The following is a 20,706-nucleotide window of genomic DNA, read 5'->3' on the forward strand; positions in this document are numbered from 1 at the left end:
TTAGTTTACTGACAACAAGAAATTTTATACTTTTTTGTTGTCATCATGTTTCAGAAGTCTCATAAAAATGTGACTTTTTTTTTTGGTAACTTGATTGGAAAAGCCTACTAAGGCTGCTAAGCAACATCTAGTATTTCTTACAGGATTTTGAGTCTTGGATCTGAGAAGGAATATTTTGCTTTTACGAAAAAAAAGTTATATAGGTGGTTTTAAATATTTTTCATAGAGAGGCCAAGGAAATGCCAAGACCTCCCAGAGGATTTGAAAAATAAAGTGCTAACCAACATGGGAAGTACAAGCTTCTCTTTGTAGAAAGAACATTATTGGAAAGTTCTCTTTTCACATGTCAGTCTTGGCATGAAGAATAGAAAACATAAGCGTTTTTACAGCTGCCAAAAACGAATTTGAGGCTGAAGTGTTTTGTTCACAGAAAAAAAAAAAAACAAAACAAAAAATATTAGTTTGACCTTAAGTAAATCAATACATTCCAAAACAAATGGTTATTTTTCATTTGAATTGAATAGGGTATGAAAAAGAATAGTTTCTGCAAGTACTCCACATCAACATCAATTCAATCTACTCAACTTCTCAATTTGCAAAGGTGAGGAAAATAAAACAGCTTCCCATAACGCCACACCAAGACTTTATCTCATTTCAGGAGCTTCTAGGTTGTTGTCAGCAAAATGACAACCTTTTCTTTCCCCAGGCTTTATCCCCAAATGCTGCTCTATGAGAAAATGGGAAGATAAGACATTTCCCCAACTTGTCAGAAATTTAGAACTTCTTTGAGATTCATTAAGACACTTCTGTAATCACCAAACAATGAATCCAAAGAACATTCAGCGTTATTTTATGGTTATTGTATTTTATTTTAAAATATCTATTTTAGTTCATATCAACAAGTATTGATTTGTAAGATTATTATATCTTAAAACTTCAGCCTAAGTCTAGGACCCTGAAAGCCCATGCTCAATGGCTAGCCTTCTCCTTTTTTTGACTTCCTCAGTTCCCTCAGTGATTACATTTTTTTCTTGACCCTGCTCTGGACTTGTAACTACTCTGCCCCAGAAACCAAGCAGAGCAAGACCTAGGGCATAATGAGGGTGTTGTTTATCAGGCAGACTCAGTATATCTACACAAAGATAATCAGACCCTTCAGAAAATACAGTCACTGCTGCTTTTGGTCTAAAACACAAATAGGAGGCACCTGCTGCTATTGTTAGTAGTCTGGTAAAGAGTCTAAATGGCACTTAGACCTGCTCCATCTAAATGAGATTAAGTTTCCATCATTATATTTGCCCCAGCTGACATCTGGACAAGACTCAAATTCTACCAAAAGGCAGAGGTTAGCTGAAAAAATGCCTCTGTGACATCTTGCATCTGTTGACGAATTTCAAAGTTTCATTCCACATCAGAATTGTAAAGAAGCCGACATTTCAGGTTCCCACAGAACAAATTCCCAGAGAGCTGCCTGAGAAACGATACAGACCTTTCTTAGTGAGCGACTTTGCGTATACTTTCAATGCTTTTCTACACCAGGGAAGCAGTTAATAATTCAGGGAAGAAAAAAAAAAGACAAAACAGACTTAAAGAAAAATATGATACAGATCAAATGAGTGAATTGCGAGGGAATTAACTGATGGGACAGTTCTCACAAAAAACAAAGAATATTCCCCCCCAGTATGCTCCCCACTCCCTCAAAAACTGGAATTACCCTCCCTATTTGGGAGTACAAATACTTCATCTGTCACATCTAATTTTGTCTTTTCTCCTATTGGCTTTGCTAACCAAGAATATTACCCATTTCAAATAGTGGATATTTCTTCAACCTGTTAATTATTTCTGACTTGCAGATGGTCTATTATAGAGGCCAATTTCAATATCTGTTAATGTTTAAAATTCAGTGCTATAACGGGTGTCGCTTGTCAGGCCAAAGAACTCAGTGAAATATTGCATATATTTGTTTGCTTACTTGAATTATTAAAAAATCCACACAGTTGTCTTCCAAAATCTGTGTTTAAACTGAGACATTTCAGACTGGAAGACATCTCAATTATTCTTCAATCTCATTCCAAGATATGAGAGAGTATACTTTTTTCCTCTTGCTTTAGAATTGACAATCCAATTAAAGTCAGTCCTAAAGATAGTGCTATTGAAGCTACAGAGTTAGCTAAGGATAACTGGCCTCTGTGCAATAAACAGCCTAGAGATAGAACATCAGTACTTTTCTCCTTCTAGAGTAGGCAGGCGCCTTCACCTTGAACTAACTTGAGAGCTGTCTGCATTGGGAGCCAGGTGATGATATAGCATTGCTCTCAGCATCACAACAGCGCTTTGAAACTCTGTTGGATTCTCTACAGAAAAATCGAGAAACACAGTCTCCATCCTCAATAACTTTGGAGGCTAAACAAACATGTCTAAACACAAAGGGGGGAGGCAGTAGCTGAAGGCTGTGACTTGGCTATAGTCTTATTCACACATTAACTGGGATTCAGCTCAGGTAACAGATACTCATGTGCAAAAGCAACTTCTCCAGGTGTCATGGCACATCACTCTTGAAGGTGCCACTGTCCTAGTTACATGCTGTGGTAAACCAGAATGCAGTTTTAAAAGAAGACTGGAGGTGCAAGCATCCAAATGGTCACATGCTCAAAAATGCAACACACATTTTCATTTGTCAAGTCAAATGACAAAAGATTCTCAACAGTAAATGTTATTGCAAGTAGGTCACTGTTCAAAAAGCCTTTTCAAATCAACAAGACATGGCTCCAAAACTATTTAACCTCAAAATCTCATAAACAAGTTTGCTCAACTACAATTTATTTTCTTCAAACAGATATTGGGCAAGAGTTTGAGAAACATGTACAGACAGCACAGAAATAAAGGTTGCAACCTCTTTGATTTAGCAATAGATAGAAGTATTTGATGAATCCAGATTTCATGCTAATTTGAGGTTTTTTGGCTCAAAAATAATGTTTCCCTCAGAAGCTACCAGTAAGAAGAATATTCAGAGGCAAGAGAAGAAAAACAATTCTTACAGTAGCTGTGGCCACTTTCAGGAGGAGAGGAGGGAGGTGGAAGAATTCCCCAGACTCATAAGTCTGAAACAGAACTTTTATAATGGAATTTAGTTTCAAAGTATGAGATGAAGTTACAACTGGCTATCATGCTAAATGCATTGGGGGCTGACATTTCAGAGTCTTCTGTTAGGGTCCATTAACTGATAACAGACTTGCCTCTTAGAAGAGACAATAAACACTAATACTCACTTAGAGAGAAAATAAACTTACAATATTATTCACCAGCCTTTAAGTTGACTGGTACCTGAGATTATACAAAATATTTCAGGTATTTTCAATATCATGAAACTTACTGCTATGTGGTTGAATTCTACAAGTTGTATGCGATTTGTTACAACTGAATGCAATATCAGACATAGCTGAGTGAAAACCATGAAGATGGGTTATTCTAAAAGAATGCTGTAGGCATCCAGTATCATTTCAGTTACATAAGGATAGCTCATTTCTTCATGCACTTGCAGTATACCTGCAGAAAACTGGTGTTAATTATGTTTATCACCTAGAAAATATGTCATATAGACAAAGCAAATTATTTATGAAAAATAAGTATCAAATATTCCAGTTAAATAGGTTAGAAGATAACTCAAAAAAACCTGAATGTTCCTGATGCTTTCTCCTAATAGACCAGTTACTCTGCTGTCTCTTTTACGTACCTGTGAATGGTTGCATTTTGGCATAGGTAAGTTCATCTGTCACTCAGTGTCAATATGCCTCTTCCCTGATATATGAGTAGCAGCAGAAAAACAACCAAGTTTGAAGTTTTCTTGCTGAGTCCCACATATGTCAAATCCTGTTTGGTATGAATTATCACCATGAGGAATAGATGGAAAACAAGAATTCCATTAGGCAAGACAGCCTTATACTCACTTCCTTTATTCCAGACCATAGCAACTAGATATTTTAAAAATGTTCACAAAACAAGGAAGACATTTTTCCTTATTAGTTAAACATTCACACCCCTGGCAAACTAGAGGTATGACTAGATCTCACATAGTTCATTTTCCATTTATCATAGAATGGTTTGAGTTGGAAGGGACACCTTTCCACTAGACCACGTTGCTCAAAGCACCATCCAACCCGGCCTTGAACACTGCCAGGGAGGGGGTATCCACAACTTCTCTGGGCAACCTGTTCCAGTGTCTCACCACCCTCACAACAAGGAATTTCTTCCTGAGATTTAATCTAAATCTACCCTCTCTCAGTTCAAAACCATTACCCCTCGTCCTGTCACTACATGCCCTTGTAAGAAGTCCCTCTCCAGCTTTCCTGTAGGCCCCCCGTTCAGTCAGGGTTTTATAGTGAGCCTAAATTCCTTCCTCCTGAAAGCTGTTGTAATACCCAGATATCAGATACATTCACTGTACATCAACATCTCTACGCAAAGTCCACAAAGTTCCTTTCACCTAGTGAAGCATCATCATTCCCTCAGTTCTCCAGCATACATCTACATAATCCAGGTAAGAATCTGAATATCACTTGAATCTATAAATGTGTCAATATAAGCTCCCAGTTGATATTTGCTAATGAGGGTAAGAATTGTGCCTTTGTATATGAAAACATAAAAGATAACTCAGTAGAAATTTTTCTGAGCTACCCTTTCAAGGTTGAATGATCTAGACCACAGGAGATCCCTAAGGCATGCAGCTCCCAAGCAGAAGAAACCTCTGTAGCCTCCTGCTACACTGCAGGTCTACCAGATCAGATGAGAGGGAGAAGCGCTGCACCAATGTTTTCAGGGCTTCCTTGCCTTATCCTACAAAAATTGAGGCTGATCCAACACATGGAGAAAACCCTGTTTCAGAGAAAAGGTAACCCTTTAAGTAGAATTAACTTGGCTGATTTAAATGTTTAGAAGCAGGTATCCTTGACAGTGGAAGGTATTCATACTATCCAACTCGTTGAAGGAGTTTTACCACTTTAGAAAGAGCATGCTTCTGGTCTTCTGGAGAATTGTCTTCCTCACCCGCAACTTTGAAAGACTGACAGTGGCATGGCATGGCCATGAGTGGCAGCCTTAAATATCCTAGGCTGGATATCTCTTTCCTTCTTCTGGGTGCATTGGATCCAGAGATCCTCCCTAGAAGTCTAAGATCATGGAAGACACTAGTCAGATGTCTAAAAGCACCTTCCACATATATATAGCTAATTCTGGACAGAACTATTGAAAAAAATTGGGAAGGGAAAAGCAGGGTAACTGGTTAGAAAATTAAGTCCTGTTATACATTAGGAACTGGTTAAAAGGCAGAGAAAAGAAAACAACAATTTTGTCATGGAAAAATACTGCCAGTAAACATAGTTGTGAATAGACTTTCAGATCAACACTGGTCTTGTTCAGTTCTGTGGAGTAAACAGAGGACACACATGAGGCAGAGGAAAAAATATACCATACTGATGACAGAGGTCACAGTAGGGTTATGAAGAAAGCCAAATAAACTAGGCAGTGAAAATTTAATACAAAGGAACAGAGTGGTAAGGGAAAAAAACAAGTCACATACAGATAATTTCTGATCAGCATTTCACATTTTACTGAGAAGACTTGCATGATATCACTCTGTGGCTCACTAAGGGTGCCTGTTTAGTGCGTAGCAGTCAAAAATCGGCTTCATTAAGAAGGGAAAAGAGAGCTGAAATTCAATGCTATTTACAAAAAATCATGATACTGAACACTACTTGAATATTATATTCAGTCCATTACTTCAAGACCAAGAAAATGAATAAAATAAGGTCTAGGAAAGGGAGGTCTTGTCACTGTTGGCTGGCAGGTCCAGAGTTCCTGTTTGAATACTCTATTTCACAGGAAGCCTATAATAATACACATTATGTTTTCAGATAGAGGTGTTCATTAGCCTTCTGCACTCCCCTTCTCTCCTATTAAAATGTTGGGATCTTCTCGACACAGCAGGAGTGCAACAAACATTGGAACCAATGTCAAGACCACAAGGTAAAACAAGGAAAAACAATGTCTCTGTCTGAACTGGACAAATACTTCAGTATATTTATTCATAAAAGACAAAATTAAATTTGCTTTGTCTATCTTTGCAGCCATTTTCATTGCATGATCGGGCACGTCAATGTATGGATATGAATGTTTATAGAATGAATTATTTCAAAGAAGTTAAGAACTTGAAAGGAAAAAAAACAAATATTTTGAATTCAGAAACATGACCAAAATGATTCTATGAACTAACACACTTACTTCAAGAATTTTGCTTGTTTGAAAAAGGCATTGTCTGAAGAGAAAAACAGGCAACGTTAACTGAAAATTCCTTTATCCATTATCTGGACATGAGGTGTCACCACAGGGACGGGGTGGGAACCAACCAAAACCAACCAGAAGAAAAAAAAAAAAAACACACAAAAAAACCCCCAAAACAACAAACCAAAAAACCCCACCATACCAAAAAATGACCAAAACCCCAATCACTTGTATCATAGTCAAGTTTGCTCAAAACACACCTTGTGGCTACACGTTCCTGTCCCAGTAGGATGCTGGAATCTACTGAATAACCCATTAATGCTTAGTATATCACACTCTTGCATTAATTTCTGTCTTCAAACACACCAGCATCATCTCTGGTAGACATCCCAGATAAAGCAGGCTACAAGAGCCTCCAGAAAGTACCCTCCATCTTACCCCAACTCAGGGGTAAGATATTTGATTACTCATTGTGCTGAGAGTAAGAGGGGAAGAATAAGTCTGTAAACAAGTGTATTCACTTGGGAGATGATGGCTTGGTCTCAACAGTTATCAGCCTGGGAGAAGGGCAGCACAGGTTCATGTATCCTTCAACAAGGGACGGAATGAAGCCCATGGCCAGTAAACAAATCTAGAAGTTACAAGCTCAATAAAGCTTGCTTCCCTCTTATTTCCTGTCTTCTGTTAAGTATCATTAACCTTTCATAAAACTGTTATATCTCACTTCTAAAAAGTTTTTGTTTAACATTAAACATGAATTTCAGACTTAGAAAAAGGAGGAAAAAATCCCTAGATCAGTATTATTTGTTTTCTTTTCCTCTGATTAATGGCTAAGCAGAGCTCTTTCCATAGCCCTAATCACCAGCTGCTCTGTGACTCCCATTGCTGGCTTCAAACAAGCCTCGTTAACTCCTGTTTAATTTCTGAGAGCATAATCAGTTCCACTTTTTCCTGGATGAGATGAGGGGTCATGACAGATCAACCAGTTGTCATTCAACTGTTACCACCTCTCAAAAGTGCAAAGAGTAGGTGGCCTGTGTCAGGGAATTGACACAAGCTCCATGAACTGAGCCTGGACACAGGTGTGACGAAGCCTCAGCTAGGGGGAAGCAGGGACTGAACTATGACCATGGGCATAACTGAGTGATGTAATAATACCCAAGCTTGTTAAACTTCTGGTATGGGAAACAATCTAGCTACTGTCCCTATTTTCTAGCCAAAACTATTAGCAGAGTTTAAGAGAACATATGGATACTCCAGAGACCCAGAATAACAGCTGGCTTTGCTCTAAAAGGAAAGCTAAGCAAAAGTGTTGGCAGATTTAAAGTGGCTTCCAGCTCACAAGGAAGAGAGCATACATTAGGTTCTTGTCTCAGACAGTGACTTAAGGAGGTCAGTCACAGAGCAGCTCTCTACATTAAAAAAGCTCTTCCTAAAGAGACAGAAAGGCACTGCTGCTTGACTAGTAGGAGAGCAGAGTCTTTTCTCATTGCTGGCATGTAGACAGACTTGCACTGTTACTGTGTTTAAAAATGACAGACCATGAAATTTTTCACTAATGTGACTGTGGCACTCACCATCTAGGGTCATTGGAAAGCCTCATCAGCCTACAGTGAGAAGCAAATTTAGGCCATGAAAAGCACAGAGTTTGCATGGCCACCTGCTTCTGTGTTACCTTGAACAGCTTTGAATAAACCCACATTGGGCACAGCTACAGAATCACAGAATGTTAGGGCTTGGAAGGGACCTCGAAAGATCATCTAGTCCAATCCCCCTGCCAGAGCAGGATTACCTAGACCATATCACACAGGAACGCGTCCAGGCGGGTTTTGAATGTCTCCAGAGAAGGAGACTCCACAACCTCTCTGGGCAGCCTGTTCCAGTGTTCGGTTACCCTCACCGTAAAGAAGTTTTTGCTCATATTTATGTGGAACCTCCTGTGTTCCAGCTTGCACCCATTGCCCCTTGTCCTGTCAAGGGATGTCACTGAGAAGAGCTTGGCTCCATCCTCATGACACTTGCCCTTTACATATTTATAAACATTAATGAGGTCACCCTTCAGTGTCCTCTTCTCCAAGCAAAAGAGACCCAGCTACCTCTGAGTTGGTCTGATCCCTAACCAGCCTAAAATCTTCCCTTTGATTATACTGCAAAATGTAAACAACCAAAATGTAACAATGTTTTAAAAATTGAAGACATTATATTTTCTAACACTATGGTAGCACTACAAATGAAGTATTTTCAAAGCCCAAAGGAAAAGTATACGCCCTTAAGGATTTGCTAGGAGAAGGATGCTTTTGAAGACATTAACACTCCACTTAGCAGCTGTCTCCAGTGACAGCATCCCTTACCTCTCAGGCTGAACCTTGAGCTGCAAGCTGAGAACTGTAAGGTAAATTTTGAGGCTCCCTCATGACAAAGAGTTAACTCTATTTTTCTGATAGTTAGTACCCGACCCATTAATCCCTTTGGATTAAGTTAAAAGAAACGCCAAAACATGTTTCACAGAATCACAGAATCACAGAATCACGGAATGTTAGGGATTGGAAGGGACCTCAAAAGATCATCTAGTCCAATCCCCCTGCCAGAGCAGGATTACCTAGACCATATCACACAGGAACGCGTCCAGGCGGGTTTTGAATGTCTCCAGAGAAGGAGACTCCACAACCTCTCTGGGCAGCCTGTTCCAGTGTTCAGTCACCCTCACCGTAAAGAAGTTTTTGCTCATATTTATGTGGAACCTCCTGTGTTCCAGCTTGCACCCATTGCCCCTTGTCCTGTCAAGGGATGTCACTGAGAAGAGCCTGGCTTCATCCTCATGACACTTGCCCTTTACATATTTATAAACATTAATGAGGTCACCCCTCAGTCTCCTCTTCTCTAAGCTAAAGAGACCCAGCTCCCTCAGCCTCTCCTCATAAGGGAGATGTTCCACCCCCTTAATCATCTTCATGGCTCTGCGCTGGACTCTCTCTAGCAGTTCCCTGTCCTTCTTGAACTGAGGGGCCCAGAACTGGACACAATATTCCAGATGCGGCCTCACCAGGGCAGAGTAGAGGGGGAGGAGAACCTCTCTTGACCTGCTAACCACACCCCTTCTAATACACCCCAGGATGCCATTGGCCTTCTTGGCCACAAGGGCACACTGCTGGCTCATGGTCATCCTGTTGTCCACTAGGACGCCCAGGTCCCTTTCCCCTACGCTGCTCTCCAACAGCTCTGCCCCCAACTTGTACTGGTACATGGGGTTGTTCTTGCCCAGATGCAGGACTCTACACTTGCCCTTGTTATATTTCATTAAATTTCTCCCCGCCCAACTCTCCAGCCTGTCCAGGTCTCTCTGAATGGCTGCGCAGCCTTCCGGTGTGTCAGCCACCCCTCCCAGTTTTGTGTCATCAGCGAACTTGCTGACAGTGCACTCTATTCACTCATCCAAGTCATTAATGAATATACTGAATAGAACTGGTCCCAGTACCGACCCTTGAGGGACTCCGCTAGACACAGGCCTCCAACTGGACTCTGTCCCATTGACCACCACTCTCTGGCTTCTTTCCTTCAGCCAGTTCACAATCCACCTCACTACCTGATCATCCAGACCACACTTCCTCAGTTTAGCTGCGAGGATGCTGTGGGAGACCGTGTCAAACGCTTTACTGAAATCGAGATAGACCACATCCACAGCTTTACCATCATCTATCCGCCCTTTCTGTTGTCCTTGACCTCTCTTGCAAGGTTTAATTCCAAGGAGGCCTTAGCTTTCCTAGTTGCCTCCCTACATCCTCTGGCAACAGACTTATATTCCTCCCAAGTGGCCAGCCCCACCTTCCATGATCTGTACACCCTCTTCTTCCACTTGAGTTTGCCCAGCAGTTCCCTGTTTAACCATGCAGGTCTCCTGGTACCCTTCCTTGACTTCCTACCTGCTGGGATGCTCTAGTTTAGTTTGCCACTAAAGATCTGGTTGTCTGGAATAGATGGAACAAGTGCATTGGTCTAAATACATGCTAGATACATGAAGTCCTCAGCTCTCCACCATTATCTACAATTTTATAATCTATTCTGATGCTGAACCGCTCTTAACACACTTTAAGAATAGAAGTAACAATATGAGTGCAGGCCTAATCAACAGGAATTTAGTTGATTTTGAGCTACTCAGTGAAATACCTTTAGGAAAATCTTGCTATGATTAACTTTCCTCTCTTCCCTCATGAGCCGGGGGGATATAAACCTAAGGCAAAGATAGCATAAAACCACCGCTGTTCTATTAAACATAGTTGTTGACTGTTGGCTGAAAAGAAAGCTTCAAGACAGAGCAGATCACTTATTGAGGACAGCAGGAGAGTAGCCAGACATTTATCCTAACTGTGCATGGGTTTTCAATGGATTTATACCAAGTAAGAAAAACCTAAAGTGCCATGCTGTAAGCAGAATTTCAGTTAGAAGAGACACTTAGTCTCTCCCAGAGATGACAATATGTTTGTTTACAGTAAGAGTTAAAATATTATATTCTCTGCCACTGCTACAAAAAAAAGTTTTACAAAAGTAGAAGGAAATTTATCTTTGCTGTCTAGTTTAAAGATTTTTAGTTTTACAGATGGGCTACAAGCATCCATAAAATACTAAGAGTCTGAGATACAGTGATGTAAAGAGGCTCCCATTTCAAAGGTATAAATGAAACCCAACAAAAAAACCCGAAGAACAAAGAATCAAGTCTCAGAGCTGGATAATGATGTTTAGATTAATCAAGTGTAATATTAAATAGAATATGTATAGGAAATATCCTTTAAAGCAGCTTTGAAGTTTTTCCAGCCTTTCGTCCATCTGAACTCCTCCCATGTTAAAAAGCATGACTCTAACCACGCAATTCCTGACATGTTCAGTATGCGTTAGACTGAAGTCACATGAGTACAAACCATGCTCTTTAAAGGCAGCGCAGATTACTCCGCAGAACTAAAACACTAAAACTTCTTATAAAAACAAAGCTATGGCACATAAGAACCTTAAGCACTCTCCCTCCTATATTCTGAACTTCAATGAACACTAGTAATATAGTCTAAGAGCAACTTCAGAGCTCCCGAAAACAGCATGGGCCAAGGTCTCTTCTTACTTTTATCACAGGAAACACATGCACACTCGTGTACTTGCACCCAGCGGAAGGTCAGTGTAGCTTGTCAGGATAAACATCACCTAAGTTACTCCATCAAGGCAATAAACAAAGAAGGGTCATGTTTCAGTAAACAGGCTCACTGGTTACACCACAACACAAACTTACATATGTCTTCTACAGAGTTCAGAGACTGTTTGTTTTTCGAATAAGAACATGTATGCACTGAGGCTGCAAAGTTGGAACTTTTCAAGAAGCTTTTAGTGTAAACTTAGATCTGCAGATCTGTATGTTAATCTGCTCACACAGGCAGTAGAAATTGGTCAAAGCATATAAACTAGGGAGTATGTCATGCAAAATGTAGGACATGATGTAGCATACTGAGCTCTTCTTTCAACAAGAATTTAGGCATGCTGTGATCTGGAGGACCAGACCACAGACTTAACAAATAGGCAGTAATGGGGTTATCTTCTGTAAAGGCAAACCACAGCAGCAGGGGTGACACCACACCACCAGCTAACAGGCAAGTTTGTGCTTCTGACATTTAAAACTGCCAAGACATCACAGGTTGGAAGCCCCTGCACTTTGCAGGTCCTTACTGGGTAACAGAGACACGGGAATTCTGATTAAATTTCCAGATTTTCACTTCAGCACGCTCTCATTTATCTCTCTTCCTCTCCTAAAGCCCCTTTTTCTCTTTTTTACCTGTTTTTAAACTCCATGTCCTCTTACCTACACAATTCAGCCTGGAGTGGTTCTGTTTCTTCTCCCCAGAAAAGAGCAGACAGGGAGGGAAAACAGTGGTCCTTATACAGGTGGCAGGCTTTTTGAAATGCAGCAGTCTGTCCCGAACACTTTGGTTGACTACTCTCTTCCTAATAAACTGTTTGGTTGACTTCTCTCTTCCTAATAAACTCCGACCTCTGAAGCTGCTTATTGTAATAGAAACAAGCTTTTATAAGCTCTAGCTCTGCTTTGCGTAAAAGTTACTGAATCCTCTACACCCAGTCCTCCCTTCCGGTGCCAAGTGATGGCATTAACAGAGATTGATAATTATATACGTGCTTGTACCCCACACTCTCAGCCTAGATTATGCAGCCAAGCCAGCTCATGACAGCTGCATCGAAATGAAGAGCTGTGCTCAGCTGAAAGAAATGGATATAAATGCTGCTGCTCTCCAGTGACCTACAGAAACTGTTCTGCCTTCCCCCAGACAGAGCAGGGCAGTATGAAGCCTGGTAACTTGACCATGCTTCAGCAGACTTTTATTGGGGAAAAAAAAAAAAAAAAAAAAAGAGGTTCATCATTGCCAGACTCTTCTCAGTGGTGCCCAGTGACAGGACAAGGGGAAACAAGCACAAACTGAAACATGGGAAGTTCCATCTAAATATGAGAAAAATTTCTTTATTTTGAGGGTACCAGAGTAGCAGAAGTGGAGTCTCCTTCTCCGGAGGTAGTCAAAACCTGCCTGGGCATGACCCTGTGCAACAGCGTCTAGGGGAACGTGCTTTGGCAGGGGGTTGGGCTAGATGAGGTCGCTTCCGACACCAACCATTCTGTGATTCTATGATTGCAATGTCCCCAAAGCTTAAAGTTCCTGCACCAAATCATGGAAGGACTACACCATCCCAACAAAACAGCATCAATGTTTACTGTGGACCATATCAGCAATGGGGAGCATTCCATCACACCAGACAAGTACTGCAGACTTAGGTAAGGGCTGGCTGGCCCTTTTTTTTTTGGTGGCTGTAACCCCACTGGTGTGGAAAAAAAATCCTAACTCAGTGCATAGTCTAGATACTGTTGTAAATAATCTGCATGCCACTCCAATGCATGATGGACACATCGTGCATAACATATGTTATCTACTCCTCTAAAATTCATGGTGATACCCAACAGGCTTGAAAGAAATGACCAGGCCTGTACTTTCAGCAAAGGGAAGACATGGAAGTGTCTCCAAAGCATTCACCACCTCATGAGAATCCAAACCAGTAGAAAGAGGTTCTCGTCTCCCTTTGTAGACTGTCATCTGAACTGCCACCAGTCAGCGGACAGCCAAGACTTACAGCAGCTGGATTGTGATGGGAGTCTGAGCAGCTGACATTCAAATCATTTGCTTGCAAGAGGGTTGTATCACCAGTATATCCCCTTTTTTCTCCTGCAGGTATCAGCTGCTCTGAGGCCTGAGAGCTGTGTTACACTGTACAGGTGCCCCTTATCTTGTTCCTAACATGTGCTGTGCAGCTGTATACAAATGGTCAGAGTACAATATTTCAGTCAGACCTTGAACCATTTTGATAGCATGCAAGGTCAACAGCACGAGGCAGGCTAGAATGCCAGAATTTCCTCTTGCTGAAAGTACAGGCATGGGCCCAAACTCAGAATTCTAAAATTCAGCCAGAAAGACTCCTGATATCAAGACAAGAATTTTTACTTAACGTGTTAGGAATTTTTCCCTTATATAAGCTAGCACTATCACAATGAAAATAGTTAGACTAGTTCTGCATAAAACAGACAAAACACTGGACTAAGCCTCACCTCTTCTGTGAGGTCTCCAAAGCAGAGGTGCCACAGACTCTTCCAGCAATCCACCACAGTGCTTCACACAGTCCTTCCAGTCAGCTCAGGTAAGAAAAGAAATGAAAATGCACAGTGATCTTCCTTCCTATGATTTGAACCCATTAACAAAAGCTATCATCCCGTGCATCACAGGCATGTTGAACAGATTCACAACATCTTTATTAGACAACCTGTTGCATTCAGCCTTCTCTAATCAAAGAGCAGCAGTTCTAAACCAGATGGTCACTCTAGTCTTTCTCCTCCAGAAAATCTCCAGGTAGTCCATATTTTCTCTGAAGTATACTGCCTAAAACCTGGACATATCACTACAGCTAAGGCCTTGATAATGTTGAGCAGAATGGGAGTACATTCTGTGTTTTGCAGGCAATACAAATGTTTATTGATAAAAGATTTGTTTCCTTCCCATGCCAAAAATCACAGCATGATGCTTCTGATTCATATCACATCCCAAATCCCACGATTCCCTGTTTCCTTTTCCAGGAAGCTTTCTGAACCACCCATCACTTATTTGCTCCATTGATCATCCCAACTGAATGTAACACCTTACACTTCCCCTTCTAAATTGCAAGGTTCTGCACCTGGGTCAGGGCAACCCTGGGTATCAATACAGGCTAGAGGATGAAGGGATTGAGAACAGCCCTGCTGAGAAGAACTTGGGGGTGATGGTTGATGAGAAGCTCAACGTGAGCTAGCAACATGCACTTGCAGCCCAGAAAGCCAACAGTATTCTGGGCTGCATCAAAAGCAGCGTGACCAGCAGGTCGAGGGAGGTGATTCTCTCCTTCTACTCTGCTCTTGTGAGACCCCACCTGGAGTACTGTGTCCAGCTCTGCAGTCAGCACAGGAAAGACATGGACCTGTTGGAGCGAGTCCAGAGGCGGGCCACAAAAATTATCAGAGGGCTAGAGCACCTCTCCTATGATGACAGGCTGAGAGAGTTGGAGTTGTGCAGCCTGGAGAAGAGAAGGCTCCGGGGAGATGTTATTGCAGCCTTTCAATGCTTAAAGGGGACCGATAAGAAAGATGGGGCCAGACTTTTTAGTAAGGCTTGTTGCGACAGGACAAGGGGTAATGGTTTTAAACTAAAGGAGGCTAGATTCAGACTAGATATAAGCAAGAATTTTTTTATGATGAGGGTGGTGAAACACTGGAACAGGTTGCCCAGAGAGGTGGTAGATGCCCCATCCCTGGAAACATTCAAGGTCAGGTTGGACAGGGCTCTGAGCAACCTGATCTCATTGAAGATGTCCCTGCTCATTGCAGGGGAGTTGAACTAGATGACCTGTAAAGGTCCCTTCCAACCCAAACCATTCTATGATTCTAAATTGTATCCTCATTTCTGTTTATATTCTGAGTTTATCAAGACTGAAGGACTAGCTTAGCAATAAAACCAGTCTGCTGGCTTCTAGCTTACTATTAAAATTGTATAATAGGCTAACTCACTATTCCATTCAAAAGACTGTGAAACTTAATTTGATGTCTTTGTTGGGTCAGATATCAGATTAATTTTCTGGGCATTGTTTGTTATCCAACTGGTTTGGCTTTTCACCCTGTAATTTAATTTACATGCATATTTGCGAAAGTGTGATGCAAGGGAGTAGCAAAAGCTCTACTAATCTCAAAATGTGACATCTAGTGCGTCTCCTTTATCCACTGGCCAATTACTCTGTCACTGAAAGGAACTGGGTTGAACAAATGGACCATGTTGGCAGCTACTCATCTCTTTGATGATTTTCCAGGAGCTTACAGATGGTTTGATTTTTTTTCCATTCCAGAATTTTTCTCTTAATTGAAGTTAAGTTGACAAGTCAATAATTTCAAAAATGACCTTTCCTTATAACCAGCTTTTTTCTTATTCTTTTGTATTCCACCAGTTTTGTATGCTTTCTCAAAGACATGCAGTTACAGCTCTTAGAGATCCAGCTGAAGAGAGAAAGCTCATTAAGCCCAGACAAATTTGTTTATATTGACAAAAAGGACCCTTGGGCTCCAAGGCCAAATGGCACAGACTGATTCATATCCACACAGCTAAAAGTCACCCCCAAAATCATTGCATCCAAGTTGCAAATTATTAGTAGCCAGCCCTAGCTCAGAGCAACTCTGACATGCTTTGGCCCTTATTAATCCCCACAACCCCACAAGTGGTCACGCTCACTTCACTCCATTGACAAAGCAGACAGCAGGGTATGAAACCTTTCAGCACACCTTGTTCTATGCTTGCAGGCTGGAAATCTGTGCTGGGCGCCAGGTGTGACAGCATCCTGCAGTCTACCACTGGTGTTCTGCCTATTCCTGCATTTTCTCATTATGCTTGTCAGATATCTTTAGATGCCTTGTATGGCCCATGTGTAGCTCTGCCTCATTCTTCAGGCTGGAGCCAGGCAAGATGCCCTCAGTTAGGGGCTCCATAGCAGATTAATTTCATTCATATCTGGATTCCCATGGGATTTTCTAGTTTGGGGCGATAGCAGTGCTCCTAAGACATGCTCTTCGTGCCTGGAATTAGAGGTAGTTGCTGGGAACACTATCTGCATACTGTAAAACATAAAATGTTGCCTTCCCTCTCTGACCACAGGTCATAAGTCCAGTTTGCAACAACCACTGTCTCAGTGGAGTGTGTGTCCAGCTGGTTGACTACAAGGTGGTGAACACTGAGGGACAGCCTAGAAATTCATACCATCAACAGTGCTCATAGTGCCATTGCCTGCTGCACAACCCAAATGGCTCACCAGCATCCTCATGCAAGACAGAGGGATCACAGCAGGGCTGGGCCCTCCATACACGCTGCCTGGCCTCACTGGCACAGATGGCTGTGCACACTTGTCTGCCTCTTCTAATTCTAGAACCGGAGGTGGCAGTTTGGATGATGCATATTTCCATCAAAACCCTCTCAAGCACTTAGCAGCATTCACCTCCTCCCTCCCCAAACACAACTCCTCCTCTGTCTGCACCTTGCCTTCCCACAATGCCACATGCATGGAATAGATTGTATTCATGTTGACAGTCCCTACTGTTAACTCTCTTTTTCATGAGTCACGCTGACCACTGTTATGACTGAGGGTCTACATTCTTATCCCCTCTTCTCTATTCTTCACGTATAACCTGCTACCACCTCTCTGTTCCTGCTGCCCCTACACAAGAACCTGCCAGCATCCCACCAGCAACAGCGTCTGTAACTCCTAGGCTGAAAGGCTATGACACAGCTTTTAGCAACTTCTCTTTGCAAATAATCTTTTGAAAATTTATTTCATCACCACAAGGTGGGGGGGAAAACAAACATATTTAACTGCTATTTAAATAGAGATCATCCAGGTATGCATGGGGGCAGGTAAGTAAAAGGGAAGTATTCCGTCCTTCCCAGTTTCTATTTCAGCAGCCTGGAGCTTCAGTCCCACATGGTCAAGTATATCAGCACTGCCCAGCTGGGCAAGCTGCTGATGGCTCAGGAGATGCCAACACCTGCATACCTAACCAAACTGCTCTGTCTCCCAGAAGAGCCACTTCTCTTTGAGCAGGACCTGGTCATGTCACAGAGGTGGACTGTGCTTTCCCCATAGCTCCCCCGGAGCTGCTTCAGGAACTGAGCCAGGAGTTATTTCCCTCCCGTCCTTCCCTGGGGATCCTTTCAGTCAGAGAGACCAGGCACAGAAACCATCACATCTTCCTACAGCTCTACTCAGGATTCTGCCACCATGCTAGGTGGCAAAGTCAGTGCAGGTGACAGGACCAGCTCAATGGAGCATAGTCTTTCTCCTTGGTCCCTCAACACAAACATTTTGGTAGACAATTCTGGGATCCAAAATTTCTCTTTAGAGCTCCTAGCCTCATAGAGCAGGGTTATGCACAGGGGTATTCTTCTGGCCAAGTAGCCATGAACTCAGAATAATTTGCAGAAGTTTACATATACAAGCACAATCAGCAATTATCTTCCCATACCTCAAGGTATACCATTGAGCTGCACATTGTTCGTCCTGGTCCTGAGAGGCCCACCAGGTATATGCAAAGGAGGGAAGCACTGTCAGAGAAAAGTACACTGATTCCTGGGTCACAAAGGCTGTAGTACCTGAGTTGTACTGTCACTCATCCATAGCTGCTGGTTGCATATCTGTGAGCTCATATTTGAAATTATGAGTGAAAGAGACTTGCATGTGGAAACGGTTCTGATGGCTGTCTGGGCTGCTACTGGCCCCAGAGGGTACCAGAGCTCATGTTAACAAATTGAACAGTACTGATGGTTATGATCTAGTGCTTACATCTGTGTCATGGGCTTGTGTTATATGATAGGGCAGTCATTGCCTGTGATTAACTCGTTGCTCAACAAGACAGTATGCCAAGCAGTAAGCTATCAATTAAGAAGCAGACCTAGTCTTTCTGCCAAAAACAGCTTCATTCCAGAAGCCGTGAATTATCTCTTGCAGAACAACCTAAACTGAGACTTAGAAAATCCATATGCAATTCTGGACATTAAATAGGATTTATTAATTTAATTAAACTGCTGCACCATTTAGGTAGGGCATGCATATCAACATCTAAATAGAGATAATTGCCAAAGCAAGACAAGATATTTTCTTACAAAAAGAGTGATAAAATTGGAAGAGCTCCTACTTCAAAAGCTTGAAGCTACTGAATATATTAGATCACTAACACAAATGCACAGGTAGAGTCTACTGGAAAGCACCACATTTAAGACTCCATGGTGTAAGTAGAAAGAGCAAAGTAATGAAAAATACTAATGATTAGCCTATTTTCTTGACTTCTGTGCTGACCAAAAGTGTAACTGCTACACCACGGTAATGACAAAAATTGAATACTGATTTGGAGAGTTAGAGTCTAAACAGTCCTTCAACAAGTGTTTCCCTTATACATTTGGGCCACTGACTTCAGGTCTCTAACAGTAGAGAAGATTCTTTGCATTATTATTCCTCACATGATGCACAATCATTGTGTAGACAAAAATAGACAAACAGAAAAATTGCCACTGAAGTCCATCACTGTAGCACAGATTCCCCAGCATCATCATATCAGTCAGGCCCTAATTAAGCTAATTGAACTTTTTGAATTGTCATAACTTGGGTTACAGGTAATGCAAAGGTCTTGACTATTAATGCTGGAGGTGTTTAGTGTCAGTAGCATAGAAATTTTACCCATATGAACTGCAGAGCCCGTATGGGCTGGGTTCAGGATTTTGTCACTTTTCCTTTTGTGTTTTAAAACAACTGGAACACTGCCATTGCATCAAACGACTGCACAATATCAGCTATACAGGCTTACACATTGTTGCTGATGCTTCTATACTAGAATTGATTTTTTTCACCGTGGAAGCTTAGGACTGTTACCAAAATCAAGGAGACTTCCTACCTGGTTATCTCTTGCAATGAGTTATAACAGCAGTCATTGCACCCTTTGGTATAAGCCATCACAGAGCAGGTGTGACATGCCTAACAGCTGTGCTGCCAGACACACAAGGCACTGAGAGGCTCCTTTGTCAAAACTTTCTCAAGAACAGTTTATCTCATGCTATGTTTAGCTTAGGGTGCACATTCCTGGCACAGCTGATCTCACAGAACATGGAGATATTGTGACACCTTTGTCAACCGCTAAATGAGTGAAAAACTTAATGACGGAACTACCTTCAACAAGGAGCGAATATTAAGCATTTACTATCATTTCAGTTAGAGACCTTATCAAATGTGCATGCCCCTAGAATATGCCTTCCCTTCAACTAAGGCTGAAATGTGGTAAATTTTTCCAGAATTTCAAATTTTTCCACAGAAATTTCAAACTAGTGTGATGTTTCTAATATTTTTCCAGAATGATGTGTTTCCCTTCTTTCAAAACACACGGTTATTTATCACCCATCAAAATAATTTCAAGTATAAAATGCATGATTCCCAGAGAAAACCCACACCAGATTGTCCTGCAGAGAATCTGGATGCTTTATCTTTGCGGGGATGCAGAATGACGCCAAGTTTCTTCCTCCCCCTGCAAAACGTGCCCAAAAAATCCACCCAAACACCAAGCTGCTATCCTTCATGGGTCTGTACTTTCAGTTCATGTAGCACTCCCGAGAGTGGCCAACAGCAGATGGTCTGGTGGGGAGGGAATGAGTACAGAGACAGTCAATTTTTGTAAAAAGGCTTGCACAAAGTGTGCTGTTGTGCTGACACGTTTGGCAGTTAACTTACAGACAAAACAAGCTCTGTTATGTAGGTGAAGCAGGGCTCTTCTTGAAGAATAGTCCTTCCAGAGCCTGCTATCACCTGGTTCTCAGAGGCGTTTGCACACAGAACATAAACTTAACCTACTTCATTCAAAACTGAACAGTCTCCCAAGACTTTCAGATCATTTGTTCTATATACATTATTTTTACAGTGCACGTTTCCATTAAGTGCTCTTTTTAGCACAGATAGATAGGCAGACTAATGGGAGACACCTGGGCTTCACTAAAGTATGCTCAGGATATCTAGAACCCTGTGAAATTTTCCATTAGGATGTGCAATTAAAGCTATGAGAATGCAAAATTTTCAATTCAAAACGATTACATCTCAGCAAGGGTGGATATTCCTTCTGCCTTATAAGACAAAAAACGTCTGAACTAATTTCTGCCTGAAGACCATGAGCAGACCCTTTGTTCTACTAAAATACCTTAAAACATTTGGGTAGATGAAAAAAGTCCTCAAATATGTTGTTCAGAGTTGGCTTCGGTTTCAAGTGTGATAATTCATCTTTTAAAACTTTTTTGTTTT

The sequence above is a fragment of the Nyctibius grandis genome, chromosome 6 (genome assembly GCF_013368605.1).
Source record: "Nyctibius grandis isolate bNycGra1 chromosome 6, bNycGra1.pri, whole genome shotgun sequence".
In the NCBI taxonomy this organism is placed as follows: domain Eukaryota; kingdom Metazoa; phylum Chordata; class Aves; order Nyctibiiformes; family Nyctibiidae; genus Nyctibius; species Nyctibius grandis.